This window comes from Cervus canadensis, chromosome 22 (genome assembly GCF_019320065.1).
Source record: "Cervus canadensis isolate Bull #8, Minnesota chromosome 22, ASM1932006v1, whole genome shotgun sequence".
Classification (NCBI taxonomy): Eukaryota; Metazoa; Chordata; class Mammalia; order Artiodactyla; family Cervidae; genus Cervus; species Cervus canadensis.
The window spans coordinates 27,364,326-27,384,847 of NC_057407.1; the positions used below are offsets into that span (position 1 = coordinate 27,364,326).

Consider the following 20,522-nt stretch of genomic DNA (forward strand, 5'->3'; position numbering starts at 1 on the left):
CCGCATCCGAGCCAGAGGACGCTCACCGTGCCGCCTCCCCGCAGACATCCCCACAGAGGCCCATCACCTCCACAGGCTCGCTTTCAAAGGAAACTCCCAAGTCTCTCCGAAGACAAGTCCGAAACTGCATCTGGAGAACAAACGTCTGCGGAAGCAGCAGCTGCGACTCCACTCCTGGGGTCTGGCCACAGCCTCGGTGCGCCCCGTCCAGGGCGGCGCGCGGCCAGCAGTGCAGCAGAGCCAGGCTAGCTAGCCCACGGGGAGGGGCAGGGCCGCCGCGGGTCACGGTGATTGGCCAGGCCGGTTGGCTGCCCCCGCCCCCGCCCCGCCTGGTGGTCCACGTGGGTCGGCCCTCTACCCCGCCTGCACTACCGCTCCGTCCGGGTGCTCCCAGCGTCGGACTCCGCGCACCTCTCCCTAGCGCCTCGCTGTGGCCATCACTCAGCAGGTGCTAGGGAAAGCTCTTCCTTCTGAAGAGCTGAGCGCCTCGTGGAGCCCTGCATCAGAGAGGAATTTAGGGCTCAGCTCCCAGTTGTAACAATCCCCTCACATGGTTTCTCCATCGGAGGACCCAAGGCAGCTTGCAAACAGTTGTCCTTAACCGCCCTCAGCATAGCACATGCATAATTAATCCACCTTCTTTTGTAACTTGCTTGCAAGGAAAAGGAGGGAAATCTGCACAGTGATCACCTGAACACTATTTAAAAAAATCATGAAAGTACCGCTAAGGCTTCCTTGCCTGGAATCCCACACCAAATCCTCTTCCTTCTCCCGTCCCCAAGTGACAGTCACAATCCATGACTTAATATTTACACAGTATTCATTTTACAGAGAATACCTCATCTGGTCTTCATTTTATACACCAGAAAACAGAGACATTACATAATTTACTGAAGATCACACAGTTAATCAGTGGTCACTGTGTAATTTGAACCTTGGAAGTCTGGTTGCAGAATCCACGTTCTTTGATATTCAAAGTGCAATCCTGGAGATGCATCCCCTGAGAACTTGTTAAGAATGAAGACTTTCAGACCCCACCCTGAAACAGCATCTTCATTTTAACAAGATCCCCAGGTGACTGGTATCTGCATAAAGTTTGAGAAACATTGTTCTAAATCACTGTGCTGTTCACTGTCATTGGTTTGCCTTATCATCCTCTGGTCCTTTCACCCTGCAGTGATCATTATGCATCATTTTGCCCCAGATGTACACCAGATTATATTTGCCCTTCTCTGAGCCTACTGCTTGTGCCACTACAAGCCTCCTGCCTCTGCTCCCATTCCTTTGTTCTACGAGACAGTCATCATGCCGTATTATTTTATGTATCATTTAACTTTTTCAATCCTTTGTTCTTTTACTCCTGGAGTTGGGGGCTCTGTAAGCCAAGATTATTACTAAGTTGTCATCAGTCTAAAAGGGAATTCAAGTATCAGAGACAGAAACTTGATCTCTGAGGAGTTCCTCAGTGCTGAGATTCTATGAAGGTCAAGGGCAGATCCAAGGAAAACCTGAAACTACATGCCAAGAGATGCCAGAATTCTCCTGATGGCATTCATTCATTCATTCACTCAGTGAAACTGATGGCATACTCTGGGTCTAGTGCTGGTATATACAGACATAACAGAAGTAAATGAAACGGTAAAAATTCCTGCCCTCATAGAGCATACCTTCTAGTGAGGGGAGACAGCAATAAACACCATACATAAGTGAAGTCCGGAGTATGGTAGAAGGTGTGCAACCGAGAGAAATAAAGTGCAGAAAGGGAAGTGAGCACCGAGAGATCATGATTTAAAATGTAGGAATCAGGCTGGTTTTCACTGAGACGGCAATATGGGGACAAAGACTTGGAAGAGCTGAGGGTGAAAGTCGTTTTGAAGAACTCTACAGCCATTCAATCACCAAATACTGATCGACTGAGCACTAAGCTAGCCATGTGTGCTAAGCATGGTTCTGGCATGGGTCTGTGTGTTTATTTAAGCCCTCCTGTATTTCATACGTCCAAGTTTCCCTGAACTGAAGTTTTCTTGTCTGGTAGAGGAAAAACATGTAAGCAATTTTATGTGGCTCAACCCACTATCATATTTTTCCATCCTGGATGCTCAGGATTGTTAGGGGTTTCAAACACTAATGTCCTAACCCCCAGTACCTTGGAATGCGACCTTACTTGGAGAAAGTTCTTTACAAAAGTAATCAAATTAAAATGAGGTGATTACCAACAAAGGAAACTATAAGCAAGGTGAAAAGACAGCCCTCAGATTGGGAGAAAATAATAGCAAATGAAGAAACAGACAAAGGATTAATCTCAAAAATATACAAGCAACTCCTGAAGCTCAACTCCAGAAAAATAAATGACCCAATCAAAAAATGGGCCAAAGAACTAAACAGACATTTCTCCAAAGAAGACATACAGATGGCTAACAAACACATGAAAAGATGCTCAACATCACTCATTATCAGAGAAATGCAAATCAAAACCACAATGAGGTACCATTACATGCCAGTCAGGATGGCTGCTATCCAAAAGTCTACAAGCAATAAATGCTGGAGAGGGTGTGGAGAAAAGGGAACCCTCTTACACTGTTGGTGGGAATGCAAACTAGTACAGCCACTATGGGGAACAGTGTGGAGATTTCTTAAAAAACTGGAAATAGAACTGCCATATGACCCAGCAATACCACTTCTGGGCATACACACCGAGGAAACCAGATCTGAAAGAGACACGTGCACCCCAATGTTCATCGCAGCACTGTTTATAATAGCCAGGACATGGAAGCAACCTAGATGCCCATCAGCAGATGAATGGATAAGGGAGCTGTGGTACATATACACCATGGAATATTACTCAGCCATTAAAAAGAATTCATTTGAATCCGTTCTAATGAGATGGATGAAACTGGAGCCCATTATACAGAGTGAAGTAAGCCAGAAAGATAAAGAACATTACAGCATACTAACACATATATATGGAATTTAGAAAGATGGTAATGATAACCCTATATGCAAAACAGAAAAAGAGACACAGATGTACAGAACAGACTTTTGGACTCTGTGGGAAAAGGCGAGGGTGGGATGTTTTGAAAGAACAGCATCGAAACATGTATATTATCTATAGTGAAACAGATCACCAGCCCAGGCTGGATGCATGAGACAAGTGCTCGGGTCTGGTGCACTGGGAAGACGCAGAGGAATCAGGTGGAGAGGGAGGTGGGAGGGGGGATCGGGATGGGGAATACATGTAACTCCATGGCTGATTCATGTCAATGTATTACAAAACCCACTTCAATACTGTAAAGTAATTAGCCTCCAACTAATAAAAATAAATGAAAAAAAAATAAAATGAGGTGATTAGGTAATACAATATGACTAGTATCCTTATAAAATGGGGAAACTTGGAGATAGATGCAAAGAGAAAGCACCAGGTGAAGGTGAACACAGAGATGGGATGATGGTTTTACAAGGCAAGCAATGCCAAAGATTGCGGACAAACCTCCAGCAGAAGAGAGAGGCGTGGAACAGATTATTTTGCTTTGAGCCCTCGGAGGGAACCAACTTGACCAACTTCTTGACCTCAAATGACTACCTTCAGAACGGTGAGATAATAAATTTGTGTTGTTTAGGCTACCCAATGTAGCACTTTGTTACAGCAGGACTAACTAACAAAAGTATGTTTCTAAGGTAGGATGCTACAGTTTAAGTGACTCATTATAAATTTCCAATGACCGATGATGCCTTTTGTGTAATATAGCAAGAAGCCAAGATGATCTGAGATGAGATTTACCAACCAAATCACCACAAGAAAAGACAAATTATGTTTTTTAAAAAGCCAAAGTTTTTTTTTTTTAAAGGCCCAATTATTCAATCATTTCTCATCTATTTATCAAATGCCTAGTATATGTCAGGCAGTGAGATACAGTAACAAATAAGATGGATGTGGTCCTTGCTCCCAGGTGACATCATTATGGAGAGAGTCAAATGGTAAACAAATCAACAAACATATAAACAAGCTAATTTCAGGCCAGAATAAATGCTTAAAAGACAAGACAGTAAGGCTAGAGGAATAAAGGGATGGGAGGATGGGTTTAATTTCCAATGACTGCCCAGGGAAGGGTCCTATGAGGGGGTGACACTTGAGACAAAGACTTCCATAACAGAAGACCATCCAAGCAAAGATCTGGCAAAAACAGTTCCAGGAGGAGATAACAATTGCTCATTTCTTTTTGAATTTTATTTATTTTTATTTTTGGCTGCACTGAATCTTCATTACTGGGCTTGGGCTTTCTCCAGTTGCAGCAAGCAGGGGCTACTCTCTGATTGCAGTGCACGGGCTTCTCATTGCATTCGTTTCTCTTGTTGTGGAGCACAGGCTCTTCTAGAGCACCGGCTCAGTAGTTGTGACACAGGCTTAGTTGCTCTGGGGCATGTGGGATCTTTCTGGAAAAGAATCAAACCCATGTTCCCTGCCACAGGAACTCTTAACCTGTGACCACAACTCCTCTTGTAAGGAAATATCCTTGCCATCCATTTCTTAACACCCTTCCTTTCTCTCTTTGCTACCCATGCTGCATCCCTTGAGGTTGTACAAAATTAATGTCTTCCTCATAAAAATGGGGCCAAGGTGTTAATTTTCTTCTGTAAAAACCTGGGGAGGTCATGCCAACAGGTTTTAGATGCTCACACACTCACAAAACATCCCAGGATGTGCCTCTGTGTTTGCAGGTAGTGACATCACATGACTAGGACGCTGTGTTTATTTTTCTCATTTGTCTAACATCCAGAATACAACTGGGGAATGTCCTAGTGCTTAATCAATACACTGATGAGTGACTGTGCCTTCAAAATAACATTCCGACTCTCCAAGGCCTATTTATAAAATCCTCTGATTATCAAGGGAAGCTTCAGTTTTCAGCTTTTGTAATGCTCATGTACTTTGAAGGCAATTTTTACTTAGGAGACTAATAAGAGTAACAGCTAATATTAATCAGAGGCTTGTGTGTGGCTCACTCTGCTAAGCGCATCTCATGGATTATTATCCCCACCACGCTACAAGGGAAATTCTATGACATCCTCTTCACAAATGAGAAAACTGGGGCTCAAAAAAATGAAGTAATAGGCCCAGGGCTGAAACCACTATTAAATGGCAGACTTAGAGCTCAAGCTGGTCTCTTTCCCTAGAAGGCTTGCACTAGGGTGGGTGAGCTGAAAGCAAAAAGCATTTGTCTATTCTTTTGCTTTTGTCTTTAAGATTTTCATAGCACTGTTTTCTAACTTTTTTTTTTTACACGCCAGCCCTTGAGCCTTCAAGTTCACTTTTCTAACCAGATATTTGCTTTGCTTTTCCTGGCTTCAAATCGGGAACTGCAAGAACTTTGATAAATGAAACGACAGATACACTTTTTGTTTTCAGCCTGTCTGTTTTTCAGCATCCTCTGAGGAAATGGGAGTCAAGCTTCTTAGACATCAGTCTACTTTGACAGACATCCGTATCACACATGCTGACAGCTCCCGAGCACAAAGGGAGTCCCTCCCCTCACTCAACTCGTAGGGAACATCGTGCCCCCTGCCAGCCCCAAAGCAGTGTACAGTGTGTGATGCTAGCTCTGAGACTCTTTGCACAGATACTAACACATCCTTTTGCCTGAGAGTGAAGACCTAAAAATGGCTTCAGCTGGTCTTTGTGAATCGCCTTCCATTCCCAGTCCTGGTCAGTGAGAAAGCCTGGGGAACTTGCAGAGGTGAAGAGATGAGAGGTATGCCTCCTTGGATCCTCGATTCCCCTGCCACATTAAGGAAGCGGGTGGCCGTTCTGGCAGTTGCATGACTTCCTGCCTGGGATGGTGTGGTCAGGCTTGTTCTGAACTGCTGGAACTCAGACAAGGTGTCTGGTCTTCACTTTGGAAGGCTCAGGTAGGTCTCCCTATCTTCCCCTTTGCTGAGCACAACTGCTTCAATAATTTATGCCCTGGAAAAGCAGAGCACTTCAGGGCAAATCAGCATAAGAAGGATTTATGAAACCACAGTGGGAAAGCATCTCGAGAGATCACACAAGAGCTGGTGCATGGGGCACTGTGAGCTCGTTTCTAGTAGGACCAGCCTCAGGGAGAGTCACAGAGAAATAAGGCTCCTTCTGGGACCCTTTCTTCTTCTCGTCCCTTCCATCCAGCATCTCCCAGTAGGGTCTTACTCCTCCCTAGTGACGCAGAAGACTGCTGCTGTCATCCCTTAATTCATTCTTTCATTGATTCTTTTATTAATTCATATAAAGCTTAGTCAAAGATGTATTTGTATCTGCGTGTTCACATCACCATTATGCACAACAGGGAGAAGCAACCCAAGTAAGTGTCCATGAATGGATAAACAAAACGTAGCCCAGATATACCATGTAGCGTCACCCAGCCTTTAAAGGGAAGGAAATTGCTACAAACGCTACAAGGATGAACCTTGAGGACATCACGCTAAGTGACATAAACCACTAACAAAAAGACAAGAGCTGTATAATGTCTTGCATGTGAGGTACCTAGAGCAGCCAAATTTATAGAAACAGAAAGTAGAATGGTGTGGAGAGGTGGTGGGGAGAAAAGAGTTTGTGTTTAATGGGTACAGAGTTTCAGCTCTGCAAGAAGAGAAGTGTGTGGGGACAGATGGCAGAGATGGATGTGCACCAGTGCGAAGGGAGTTAATGTCACCCAACTGTGCCCTTAAAAATGGTGGTGAGGAAATTTCACTTTATGTGTATTTAACCACAATTAAAAACATTTTTCAAATCTCGTGGAAATTTTCCTAAATCAACTGAAAATGGAAAAAATGAAAAGCTTACAATGTGATTCTATTTGTATCACAACTTAACAGACTTAGACTAAACACACTTTCACAAAACAACAACAAAAAAAATTGTTTTCATCTTTGCATGTGTGCTAGACATTGTACCAGGCACTCAAGATGCTGTTTAAAAGACACTCACGGGACTTAATCTGCTGGTCCAGCTGCGAAGACTCCATGCTCCCAATGCAAGGGGCCCGGGACAAATCCCTGGTTGGGGAACTCTATCCCACATGCTGCCAGCTAAGCATTGCCATGTCACAACTAGACATCCCGCATGCCACAACTAAATAAATCCCATGCAGCCAAATTAAAAAAAAAAGGACATTCATAATCCCTGACCTCAAAAACCTTAACGAAAGAATACCATGATGACCTGATGGAGTCTGTTATTCAGTTTATACTCTTTCCCCAACAAATACTTACTGAGTTTCTACTATGTGATAGGCTCTCTGCTACCTACTCAGATACATCAGTGAACAAAATAAGACACAGACTCAGTCCTCACAGGGCTGCCAGTCTAGCAGGAGAGAAAGATACAAACAAGAAATTATTGTTTCTCTAACTTCCCTGCTCCATCAGAATTTACTGATTCTCAACTAGACTCTCTAACAAGTGTCTTTATGAAGTCTACTAATGATATCGAGGTATAAAGCTTCTGTCACCCCTTCCATATTTGTAACATATACAGGCAATAAGATTAGAAATAATATAGTAATCCAATTTTCTTCTAAAATGTGGCTTCCATTCCAAAGATGGTGTATACAATAATTTTAGCTAAAATATGGAAGGTTTCTTTTAGTATCTGTAACTTATTTTAATGTATATTATGAAAATAGATAAATGATAGTATCAAATCTGTGATTTTCATGAAATTGTTATTGATAATGAGGTTAAATTAAAAGGTGATTCCAGTTGAAGAAAAGATTATGATAACAGTAATTTAGGCATTTGGTGAAAATCAAGAAGGTGAGACCCAAAAAAACCAGGAAGAGAGCTGATGTTTATAAAAATAGGAGTGATTCTATTGGCAGAAATGCTTGACCAATGACAGGCTGATGAGAATGATATTATCAGGAAATACAGGTTTTATAGTCATTGGAAAAGACCCTGATGCTGGGGAAGATTGAAGGCAGGAGGAGAAGGGGACAGCAGAGGAGAAGATAGTTGGATGACATCATCGACTCAATGGACATGAGCTTGACCAAGCTCCAGGAGATGTGAAGGGCAGGAAAGCCTGGCGTGCTGCAGTCCATGGTTTTGCAAAGAGCTGGACACAGCTGAGAGACACAGCAACAAAAAAGTCACCTTTATGTTCCACCACGAGTTCATGTTCTCCCTTTCTAACTCTGTAACTCAGAGGCAGCCATCCCACAATACACTGAGCAATGACATGTTCTAAGAATCTCTTCCTTCCCCATTTACCAACTCAGCTTCTGAAAAGACTAATAAATCTAGAGGAGGATGGTGGTGAAGAATGAAAGATGGTCAAGTGTCTCTGGTGCTTAGGTTGGAAGCCCGCTGAGTGTGTATCATGCAAATTGTTACCGTAGCAAACTCACAGTGGAAACAATGATTACATTTCCAGTCCTCATCTGTCCCTTTTACTCTCTTTGAGACCTAGTGCAAAGTCTGGGGCAAGGCAGGAAAATAAGTATTGGGTTTTATTCCAAGTTTCTTTGTATCTGCCCTATTTTAATACATGCAACAAAAACCACATGCCAGTTGACTTTAATTTTTGGACGAGATTTTGCCTCTACCTTAAAAGAGCATTATTTAGTAAAATGTCATGAAAGTTAAAGCAGGATTTAAAGGGCTTCACTTGGACATCTGACATTTGACTCTTGATCAGGGATTTACCCACCAGGGAAGCCTAATCTATCAGATCTCAAATCCCATGGATTTCAAGAAAGTAAAGGACTGGATATTTGCCTGCCTGCCAAACAACCCCTTCAGAGAAACCATACTAGCCAGAACCCTTAATTGCAAGTGACAGAAACTCAACACAAACTGACAATAGGCTGAAAGGGGGAACTGCCTCTTTATATAACTAAGACATTGCAGAAGCGTTATTGGATACTAGCACTCAAGGGAGAGCACAGTGATAAAGAATCCATCTGCCGGTGCAGGAGACACAGGAGACAGGGGTTCAATCTCTGGGCCAGGAAGATTCCCTGGAGGAGGACATGGCTACCTACTCCAGTATTCTTGCCTATAAAATTTCACAGACAGAGGACATGGCGGGCTACAGTCCATGTGGTCACAACGATCAAACATGACTGAGCACACACATGCTCACTGAGTGCATGAATTTGTTCCTAGGTATTCCCCATTTCTTCACTTTTTTTTTTTGTTTGTTGTTTGTTTTTGCATGAATTGACATCATTCTTTCCAACCAAAAGGAGGCTTCTTCCCAAAGGCAGGGAAGAAGTCCTTCAACAGTTCTCACCATATTTTTAAAATCAGCCAAATGACTCTAAACGCAACAAGAATTCTTTTTCGGCTTCTAATTAAAGAAATCTTGTCCCACTCACTTCATAAGCTCATCTACATGCCCAGTTTGGGCAGAGAAGATAGCACTCCCACCTTAATCATATTATAAATTCCTCCAATAGAGGATAATAAAAACTAATGTCCAAGCAGGACTCTGCCCTATCCAATGCCTTGGTGGACTGACCCATATAACAACAGCTAATAATTATAGATTAGACTGGACTCCTGAACCAAGAACTAGCCATCCATCTGACTTGTGCGGCTTGGCTAGAAAAGGAGCATGGGCCTACAGGCTTTTTCCCTGAAATTTGAAAATGGGAGCCCAATAGACTGAGTCTTTAGCTGGGGCAGTTGGACTAAATGACGTGACAGACAATTATAGGCAACGTGCAGTTGAAGTTATAAAGAAGCCAGCCTACAGAAACTGGAGATCAGGGAGAAACACTGACTCTGAGACCACATCACCTCAGAAAGGACATTCAGGGAGTTGCATTTCTCAGTTTACTGTGAATGCCAGTGCCTGAAATTTTTGTGGTATGAGGTAAGAACTGGCTAACACAGTTCGTGCTTTTACTCACTCGACCCCATTTCCCCATTATAGCAACTCCATTAGAAAGTCTCTATTCTCTCCATTTTAAAGATGAAAACCCGAAGTTCATAGAAACTATTGGATTTTTTTTTAATGTGATCTGTCAATCTAGAGAATGTCTGGGTTGAGAATGTTTACCCCTGCTCCAAGCTGCTTCAGAACCTTGAGCAGCAGGGAAAGATCTGGCCTGGAGACCTGGATTTGGCAGTCATCTACTTGGACTCCAAGTGATACTCATGAAAGCCACAGAAGGGGACTTCTCTAGTGGTCCAGTGGTAAAGAATCCACCTGCCAATGCAGAGGACATGGCTTTGATCCCTGGTCCAGGAAGATCCCACATGCCATGAGGCAACTAAACCCAAGTGCCACAATTACTGAGTCTGACTCTAGAGCCCGGGAGCTGCAACTACTGAGCCCATGTGCCCTAGGATCTGTGCTCCACAAGACAAGCCACTGCAACGACACGTCTATGTACCACATATGCACACATGCACACATGCAGATTTAGGGGAGATGGCAGTGATCTTGCTTCTAGACACCATAAGATGAAAGGGACTTCAAATCATTTGTTTTTAAAGACTCGGTCAATGCTTAAGTGGCTTCATCCTCACATTTTGTCCAGTCTGAAAAATTCAAGACAATCTCGCTTTTACACATGAATTTCTAAATAAACCTTGCAAATCAGCACAGGCCTGAAGGGCCAGAACGGCAGAAAATGAAGCAGAATATCAAGGACTGGGTGTCAGGTTGAATATGGAGACATCCAAGGCCATTCTTCCACCCTATCTTGATAAACAAGGTTGCATACCAAGTTGATTTTGCCCCTGGTAAATTTAGGCTATTCTAGCATTTTAATAGGATTTTTTTAAAAAGACACAAAATAAATTATGATTCGTCATGTCAGTGCTTTATTTTGTAAGGTTATTAGCACACTGTGACATAAATTTTGAGGAATAAATAAATGTGCTGAGATGATTTTTAAAATATCCCCTTTGCTTCCTTTTACTCTATGACTCTCCAGCCTCACCCATAACAAATTCAAGCAGCTAGACAATATGCTTACAACCCTAGGGAAAAATATACCAAAGCAAAACTTGGAGAACAAAGAGATAAAACCATAGCTTGTGAGTTTCAAAACATGCCGCTGAAACCCATGCCAGACATAATAGCTTTAAAAGGGTTTCTGAGCCTCCAAAGCCAGGGTTTTGAATATCAAAAAGCCACAGCATACTCTGAACAATAGACTGGGGAAAAAATAGCCTCCCCTCTGGTTTTCAGATGAAGTACAGATTCCATAGGCTGGATGGAAGAGAAGATAGTTTAAAAAGAAAGTCAGATGAGGGTGAGTGTTACCGAGAAAGACCACTGCGGACAGCAGCCCCTGAGTTGTGTGAGGTTGACCAAACGTCTGACCTAGAATAGAAATTCACAGAGCTCCTCAATCTTGTTGCTGTTGGCATTTTGGCTGGAAAATTACTTGTTGTGGGGGCTACTTCACTGTAGGATGTTGAGCAGGAATCTTGGCCTCCAGCTACTAGAAGCAGGTAGTTCCTCCAAGTTTTGACTGCCAAAAATAAGTCCAGACATTGCCAAAATTCTACTAGGGAAGAGGAGAGAAATCGTTCCTGGTTGAGAACCAATGAAGGAGGGAAAGAGAAAGAGAGAGATTCCACATACATACACATACATATCTTTCTAATTAAAAAAGTCATTTGTTCTTTATACAGAAAATTGTAAGAATACACAAAGTCACTGATCCCTAAAATCATCTATACTCTATGCACTCAGAAATCATTATTATTCAAGTTCTGTCTACACACAGTTTCATACACATATATGTATTTCCACATAACCCAAAGGTGAGGCCATATTACCATATGTTTTGTAATTGGCACTTTTTTTTTTTTTAACGTGGATTTTCTTAGAGGTATAGCATCCTTAACATGCTCATTATATAACCTAATTAGCCATCCCCTATTTCTGGACATTTAGAGTACTCCTACTATTTCACCGTCATTGGTAATGCTCTGATGAACATCTCCATATATTCCTTTGTTTTCTTAGGATAAATTCCTAAGGAATGTTCTGGACAGGGAAAATGAGGGCTACATCTATAATACTTACTTCTGCACTGGTTTAAGTCATAATTTGCTGCTTTAAAATTTACCTTATTCCACTAGTGCTGTTACCTTTCTACAGTGCTTCCCACTTTGCCAAGTATGCAAGGCAGCTTCCAACTGTTCCTTTTTACTGATATGAAAACTAATATTCATGGAAGTTAAATGACTTGCCCAAGGCAATACTGAGCAACACTGTATCACCTGAGCCCTGGGATTTTATTACTGCTCACAGTGGCAACACGTATACAGCCAAAACTGAAATAATCCAGAGAAGATCAGTATGTCCCACATTCACGGATGAAGTGCAATTTTGTGAGCACGAGGACATTAGGATAATTCTTGATTATGGGTTCTGTCTCTGAGTACAGTGGATTCCAGAGGTCCCAAAACATAGGCAAGGCCATGAGACTGTGGATGACTGAATCTACCACTTTCCATGCAAAATTTCACAACCAATCTCATCTCACAGTGTTGACTTAGAGGGATAATATTTAAAGATGCTAATTCCAACATCTGCTTCCTTTTTATCCCTGAAGCCAAATTATGCTGGTACAGTCTGTTTTTACTTTCAGTTATACTCTAACACAGATTTATGACTGATTAATTTCTTATGGAGGAAAAACAACCCCATCATAAGTATCTGAGACAATGACATCTAAGTATTTTACATTGCTATAACTCGAAACAGTTAGAATACAGAGTGCAGCCAATGTTCATTACTTCTTAATGCTTGCATTCTTTTTCATGTTTTGATTCACACAAAAAATGAAAATGCTACCCACTGCTTAGCCATTTTTTAGGTCTAATGAGATTAAATAAATTCTGAGGGGAAAAAAGAGTATGGCTTAATAATGTTTTAAGTGGTTTGTAGAAACATTCCTTCTACCATGGGCACAATTTTAAACCAAAGCCAACTTCTGCAGTGCCACTGAAGGCTAATGAATGCCTTAATAATATGCAGAGGGAAAAAGGCAATGAGCTGATTAGGTAACAGAAATATCTGAGACCTCTGAAATACAAAACGAAAACAACTCAATTGTACTCAGAGACAGATCTCCTAAGGAAGAATTATCCCACCATCACAGAGATCCACTTCACTACCATTAACATTGGGCTTCCCTAGTAGCTCAGTTGGTAAAGAACCCGCCTGCAATGCAGGAGACCCCGGTTCGAATCCTGGGTCGGGAAGATCCTCTGGAGAAGGGATAGGCTACCCACTCCAGTATTCTTGGGCTTCCCTGGTGGCTCAGCTGGTAGAGAATCTGCCTAAAATGTGGGAAACGTGGGTTTGGTCCCTGGGTTGGCAAGATCCCCTGGAGAAGGGAAAGGCTACCCACTGCAGTATTCTGGCCTGGAGAATTCCATGGACTGTATAGTCTATGGGGTTGCAAAGAGTTGGACACGACCGAGCGACTTTCACCTCACTTTCACCATTAATATTAAGTGATAACAATTGGCAGCATCTGTTGAGGTAATTGACACTCACTGATTTGACAGCTAGACTTTAAAGCTTCAGGTAAACCTTGAACCAATTTCTCTGGTTCTAGTAATACCTAGAAAATGAGCACAATTTAGAACATCATATAACTTTTCTATTTTCTAAAATTTGGTTGGCACCAATCCTTCCTCCAGATAATTAAACTCTTGCAAGTTCATAATTTTTTTAAAACAAAATTCAACAGACTCATCTATAAATTTTATTTTACATTTCCTGACTGCCTGTCTAGTCCTAGGGAACTGTTCTGTATATGCCAGTCTGTCTCTCTCTAAGACTGCTACCTTCAAACATACTTGCTTTCTAATAGACCAACTAGCACTGACTAGATTGATAGCATCACCGACTCAACGGCCATGAACTTGAGCAAACTGTGGGAGATAAAGGAGGATGGGGAAGCCTGGCGTGCTCACAAAGAGTCGGACAAGACTTAGCAACTCAACAGCAGCAGCAATAGTTAGACATGTAAGTGTGTAAATGTACCTTACATAAACTTGGGATAAACAGAGTTTCTTACAGTCCGGCAAACTCTAAGATGGTTGTTACTTGATCCTTGGAGTCTGGAGCAAAGGGATACATTACACCTGACACTGCCTGGGTCAAGAAGGCAAGTACCAAGGAGCAGAGAGCATCTATACACATATGGTAAACACACACACACCGTTAGGGGGAGAGTTCTCAGAGACGGGGAACAGTCAATCGACAGGAAAATGCAAGCAGAGCAAAATGAAAAGGAATGAAGTACTGATACATGCTCTAACACAGATGAATCTTTAGAACACTGCTTGAGTTTATTATCAAACGAAACCAGCCAGTCACAGAAGTCTACATACTGTATGATTCTGTTTGTCTGAAGTGTTCAGAACAGGTAAATCATAGAAAGAGAAAGTAGGTCAGTAGCCAAGGGCTGAGGGAATGGGATATAGCAAGTGACTGCTAAATGGATAGTTTCCTTTTAGGGAATGAAAACGTTCTACAAATAAGTAGTGGTGATGGTTGCATAACTCTTGTCAATAAGCTGAAAGCACTTTAAGTAGTTGAATTTTATGGTATATGAACTCTATCTCAATAAAGTTCTAGAAACAACAACAACAACAAAAGTGGGCAGACAGAAAGGAGTCAGAAGAAAAGACCCAGGGGGCTGAGATGTGCAGGAACCTCAGTTGTTAAAGAAACTTCTTTCCTCATCAGTCTACGTTGACTGATGACCTTTCCAGGCAACTTTGAGGTGACTAATTGGAAAAAAAATTTTAACAAGATAAGAATCAATCCTGGACCTGTGTTCATCTCAACCAGCTAGATTCAGCAAACGTTTCACAGCATCTACTATACACTAGCCACCCCAAATATAAAGAGTCCTCTTAAAGGGCACTGTCCTCTTAAGTCACAAGCTTTTAACTAGAAAATGAAATATCTTTTTTTAATAAAGGAAGAGAGTACAAATGTTAAAATTTATTCTCTTCAGATGATGGAATTAGGAGTTTTTTCTTTTTTTAGTGCTCTAGAATATAATGGCTTTATATTAGAAAGAGAGGGAAATAATTATTAGGAGAAAATAATAGAGAAAAATATAATGAGTGCCCTCTTAAAGTGAAGAAATACAGAAGAAGGAGAAAATATTTGATGCTGAGGAAAATCAGAGCAAGTCTGACGGGCAATCCTTTGTAATCCAAGATTCTCATCTCTTGGGCTTAGAGGAATCTGTTTCTCCATTCTTCATTCCTGATGAGCAGGACATGAGAAGGACTGAATCTTTCAGAGGCTGAAGCCTGCCAGAGTGGGCTTCAAGATTCATCAGCCCCCCAATCCCTACCCCAGGGCCACTCTGGGGGAACCAAGGGGCCACAGGCTCTGGGCCTGGGAACTACCATCCACCACCACCCCCCAGCCACCCACTCATCTCCATCCACCATTAGGATGGGCTTTTTGTTTCAATAAGAGCAGGAAGATTGCTAACGCATAGAAATCATTAGAAAGGAATTAGCTTCTGGATCTGGGCCAGTGAGTACCACTTCAGACTCTTCTATTGTTGCCAAAACACATAACACAGTAAGATGGTTTGCCGCAGAAATAAACAACAGAGAGCTTTGCTGTTAATGCACACACAGGGTGGGCAACAGGTGGAGGAAAGCCTCTACTGGTTCAGTTACTCTGTAGGAGAGAGAGTTGCCTTTTCAGAGAGGATGCATGGTGTTCATTTATCATCATGAATCTGTTCTTCACCACAATTCTCACCCCATCATCCTTTACCCTGTGCTGTGGTTATCCCCGCCTTCTCTGATGCAACGAGAAGATGGCAGAAACCACCCTGGCTCAAACCCATCCCTCGCTGCATGCTGAATGCAAATCGGGGAGGCAGCCTTCTATGAGAAAAGAGCAAGGGCTTTAGGTTTGAATCCTAGCTCAATCAACCCATCAGTGAATTGACTTTGATAAAGTTATTTCAGGTCTCTGGTTCTTTGCATTTTCCCCCATAAAATGGGTATGGTTTTAATAATGCCCTCGTAGAGTACCTATGAGAACTATTTCAAATAAGGTACACACAGTGGCCTGGCACCATAGGTACTGAATAAATAGAAGGCCATTTTCATCAGTTCTCTTATGGAAGATTATTGACAGCAACATCTGCCAAAGTTTAGAGACAACGCACATGAACTCTATCATTTCTCTTCCTTGATTTATTCAGCTAATGAATATATATTTATCTCTATATAAACACACTATATACATAGATTTGTGTGTGTGTGCATAGTCACTCAGTCGTGTGTGACTTTTTGTCATACTTTGGACTGTAACCCGCCAGGCTCCTCTGTCCATGGGATTTTCCAGGCAAGAATACTGGAGTTGGTTGCCATTTCCTCCTCCAGGGGATCTTCCCAACCGAGGGATCAAACCTGTGGCTCTCGTGTCTCTTGCAGTGCAGGCATATCCTACACCTGTTGAGCCACTGGAGAAGCCCCTATGGATACACATACATATGTATACAGTATCTACTTTGTTGGAACTGCTTTGGTTGCAAGTGACAAAAACTCCATTTCAGCGACTTAGAACTCCTCCCCAAATTTAGAGAATATTTGTTGATTCACATATATGAAAAGTCCAGTGGCAGCTGAGTTTCAAGCACAGCTATATCCTGAGACCCAAAGAATAGCATCACAAATGCCTCTCTTTATGCTTGTATCTCTGCTTTTCTCTGTGTGGTTGCATGAATTAACATACATAAAGCACTCAGAATAGTGTTTGGCTCATAATATTCGCTCCTATCACTTCATTTAATTTTCCCTACCACCTTATGAAGCATGTATCACTAGTGTCCTATTTTTACAGATAAAGAAACTGAGGCACAGGGAGGTCAGATAGCTATTCAGTCACCAAACGAGGCCAGGCACAGTCTGATTCAAAAGTCTTTCCTTGGCCAGTTCTCCAAACTGCCCCCTCGCTGGACTGGAAAAGGAGATTGAGCCCTTATTGCAAACAGAGGAGAACTCTAAAGACAGCTGCTTCCAGTTACAGCAAGTGAGCAAGAAACGCTGGGGTCACTTGATGGGGTAGTAGCCTTTCAAATCTGTTTCTTTCTTTTTGAAGCAGAAAATAAGTTCCTTTTTTCTGTAATTCACACATGGATCCTATCAATGTTATACAAAGGCAGAGGTTACACCCACTTCAAAATTCTTGAGATAGAAAGTGGTTGGAATATGAGTCCTGGTATTGGTTCTTCTTTGTTGACAACCCCAGCTCCCCAACTCTGGTCTATTTTCTGCTCTTGTCTGTCTAGCTCTATGTCCCATGATGCTGACCTATGTGGAATGGCCTCTGGGTTACTTTTTCCTTTGGCTTCTAGCTGGGTTTGGCCAATAGTCACCACCTGCCAATGTGTTAATTCAGGCCCCAGGGTGATGGTGGTTACTTGTCCTTGATGGTTATCATGGTTACTAATAACTCAAGGTTACTAGTCCTTGAATGCTTCACTCCCCCTGGCAGGTTTTCTTGATCTAAACCACACCTTTGCAAACAGCCCCTTCATCTTGTTCTCTACAGTGGAAAACCTTTGAGTGTTTCCAGGTCCACAAAATGACATTTATGGGCCCCTGGCATTTCCACCTTTGTGAATCCTTCCTCCATAAAAAAACTATTACAATTACTATTACAGTTATTTTTTTAGTTTATGACAGCACTGATATAAAGATGAATATAATCTAGCTGGATTATAGCCACTTTTTCCCTCTTGGTTTTAAAAGAAATCAAAGCATTTTCATGGGCTCCATTTTCATAGGCCCCAGGCCCGGAGCTTCCTGTTTATTTCATGCAAAAGTTGGTCATTGTCGTTTTCTGCCAGGACTCTGAAGGCGGAGTCTCTTCTACCTACAGACCTAGCAGGCAGAAGATGGACAGAAGCTCCCAGGTAGATAGGCTACTATCAAGTTAAAATCATGATCCTAGGGTCAAATTTCCCAAACAGTCTGCTTTTATTATAGCAAACCAGTGTCTTTGTCCCTAAGCAGATCCTATTTTCAAGTCATAGCTATGATGACAAGATAATAACAGAAAGAAATGGAGTATCTAGTGTCGAATTAATTCCAAATTCATTTACTACTCACCACATTCCAGTAGCTGATGACACAACCACCAGAGACTTTATTAATAAACCTCATGTTTCTGTATGTAAATATATCACTCAGTAGCTGTGAAGGAGAGATTTTTTTTCTGTATGTTCTCAGAAAGATCCCATTCTGCTCCTAATACTACAGAGCAAAGCTAGAGCTGGTTTTGTGTTGTCTTTAAATGAGAACTCCAAGTTTTGGGGATGATGTGTATTGCCTTTTGTTGGTCATCGATCATTAGTTAGGTATTGACAATGTTTAAAGTTTTAGTTAGGATTCTATTTCCTTAGACGGCTCACAGCCTATGGCCACCTCTCAGCCCAGCAGGGAGAGAAGTGGACAATGTAAATTGATGATAGGTAGGAGACAAATCTAGACAGCAGATGGATTTTTAAATCTCAGACCAAGTGATTGATTTTTCTGCTGGAGGTAAATACTTCACACCTTATGGGAATGTGGGACCAATGCCACCTCAGATTCGCTTTGCCTCTTTTAATTTTCAGTTCTAGTTTCAAGTGGATGCCAGACTTAAAGCTTAAGCCTCTGGATCTCTCTGCATCTCCTTTGACAGATTGGAGGAGTGAGGAGGTCCCAAAAAAGACAGGGGAAGCTAAGATTCTACGCCTCAGCATCCTAAATATCAACCATAAAACTAATGAACTGTGGCAACTGAACTATCTAAGTTCATTCCAAATTATGTCTTGGTAAAGTTCATCTTTGTTTTCAATTATCATCCTGGAATCATAAATGGCGAATCCGAGGCACAACTTCTCTCCTCTCTGAATCCTGTTTGCATTCTTCTTACTGTTAAGCCCATAATATGCAATGGGCCTCTTTGCTGGATACTTAGAGACATGAATCCTCTCTTGGGAAAAACAAACAACAACAACATAACTATTTTTTAAGGAATTAAATCTGAAAAGGTCTCTGAAAACCCTGATTCAATGAATCTCCATTTTGATATGTTGCTAAAGATGGTGTTTTTAAGCATACCCCCCTTAACTATTCATAACCCAGTTATAAGTTCATTTATATTTTATATCTCTTTTTCCTCCATCCTCTTATGACTATATAACATTTACCCTGATAAGTTTATAAAGAATATTGAGGCTAATACTTGCTGGTTTTAGTGGAAATTAATCAGAATCCATCTGTTCCCTTCTTAGCCTGGACAATTTCATTACAACTAAACTAGGGATTATAGGATTCTTACAGCTTCTTTTTTTTTTTTTCCAACACAGTTCAGTTGATTTAGAAACAATCATTAAAGCTGCTTACTTTAAGGAAGATTGTTTCCAATCTTCCCTTCTTGCAAGGCAGAGAGAGATGAAAGCATCTTGATCCTGAAATATTTATATCTAAGGCTGGATATCTGTATCGGAGGCATGATAAATGATTCCACCCAAAGACTTTTTATTTTAAAGTCATATTTCTTATCTTTACACCTCACTTTTCTCACAAGCTGGAGGAAATAAGCACTAAATACACCCACTGCCCTTCATCCCAAGTAGATTTTGTATCTTTATTTAATTGTAAATCCAATGTGGCATAATAAAGAGATTCAAAGATAAAGATTACCTTTCTGACACTGACTATTTATAGGGATAAATATCAGTTATCCTTATCTAGCCTTAGAATGATTACCTTCAAAGGCATGCAGAACACAAATTAGAGGAAATGAATTTAAGCCTCCCGCAAGGACATACCTTGATCTGGGATTCAGGAAATCTGAAGAATTAGAAGTGATTACTAGAGAGTAATTCTGGGTTTACCCAGCCTCACACAGGTGCTCTAATTAACTATTCTCACTTTTAAAAAAAATCTTTTCCATATTATATTTTCCCTCTAATGCCCTTTTCAAAGTGTTAGGCATTCAGCTGTGTCCTACTCTTCACAACCCCAAGGACTGTGTAACCCTCTAGGCTCCTCTGACCATGGAATTCTCCAGGCAAGAATACTGGAATGGGTTGCCATTTCCTACTCCAGAGAATCTTTCCCACCCAGGGATCAAACCGGGGTCTCCTACATCGCAGGCAGGTTCTTTTACCATCTGAGCCACCAGGGAAGCCCCTAATGCCCTTTTGGTTGCAGTTAAGAAGGTCAGATCTTTAGTATACATTTGGATGCACTTTGATAAGTGTATGCAGTCACAGAACCATCACTTCAGTCAAGATCTAGAACATCTCCCACTCTTAATTTGTGAGTGTGTGGCTGTATTTTTAAAATGAGAATGATTATAGCTCTCTGCTACTACGAATGAAGTCTGCTCTAAAATCCAAAAGGAATAAAATAAAACCAAAGACCTGTGAGCTGGTTCCCTGTGGAGCCAAAAGCTGTCTGAAACTGATCCATGTCTAGGGCCTTTTAACAATCTAACAAAAAAAAAACAAGGAACGGATCTTGACCGG

General features: G+C 41.5%; 1 protein-coding gene across 3 annotated transcripts in view; it reads right to left on the minus strand.

Annotated features, from left to right (window-relative positions):
• The window catches only part of TAFA4 (TAFA chemokine like family member 4), a 202,496-nt gene that overhangs the window by 167,244 nt on the left and 14,730 nt on the right, over nt 1–20,522 (minus strand). The window contains exon 1 of one of the 3 annotated variants that reach the window (XM_043442883.1): nt 68–214. The exons of 1 other annotated variant lie outside the window; for it this stretch is intronic. The gene's annotated coding sequence lies outside the window, so the exon portion shown is untranslated. Of the gene's footprint in view, nt 1–26; nt 215–20,522 lie in introns of those variants that run through there. One more of the 3 variants, XM_043442881.1, reaches the window with a different exon arrangement.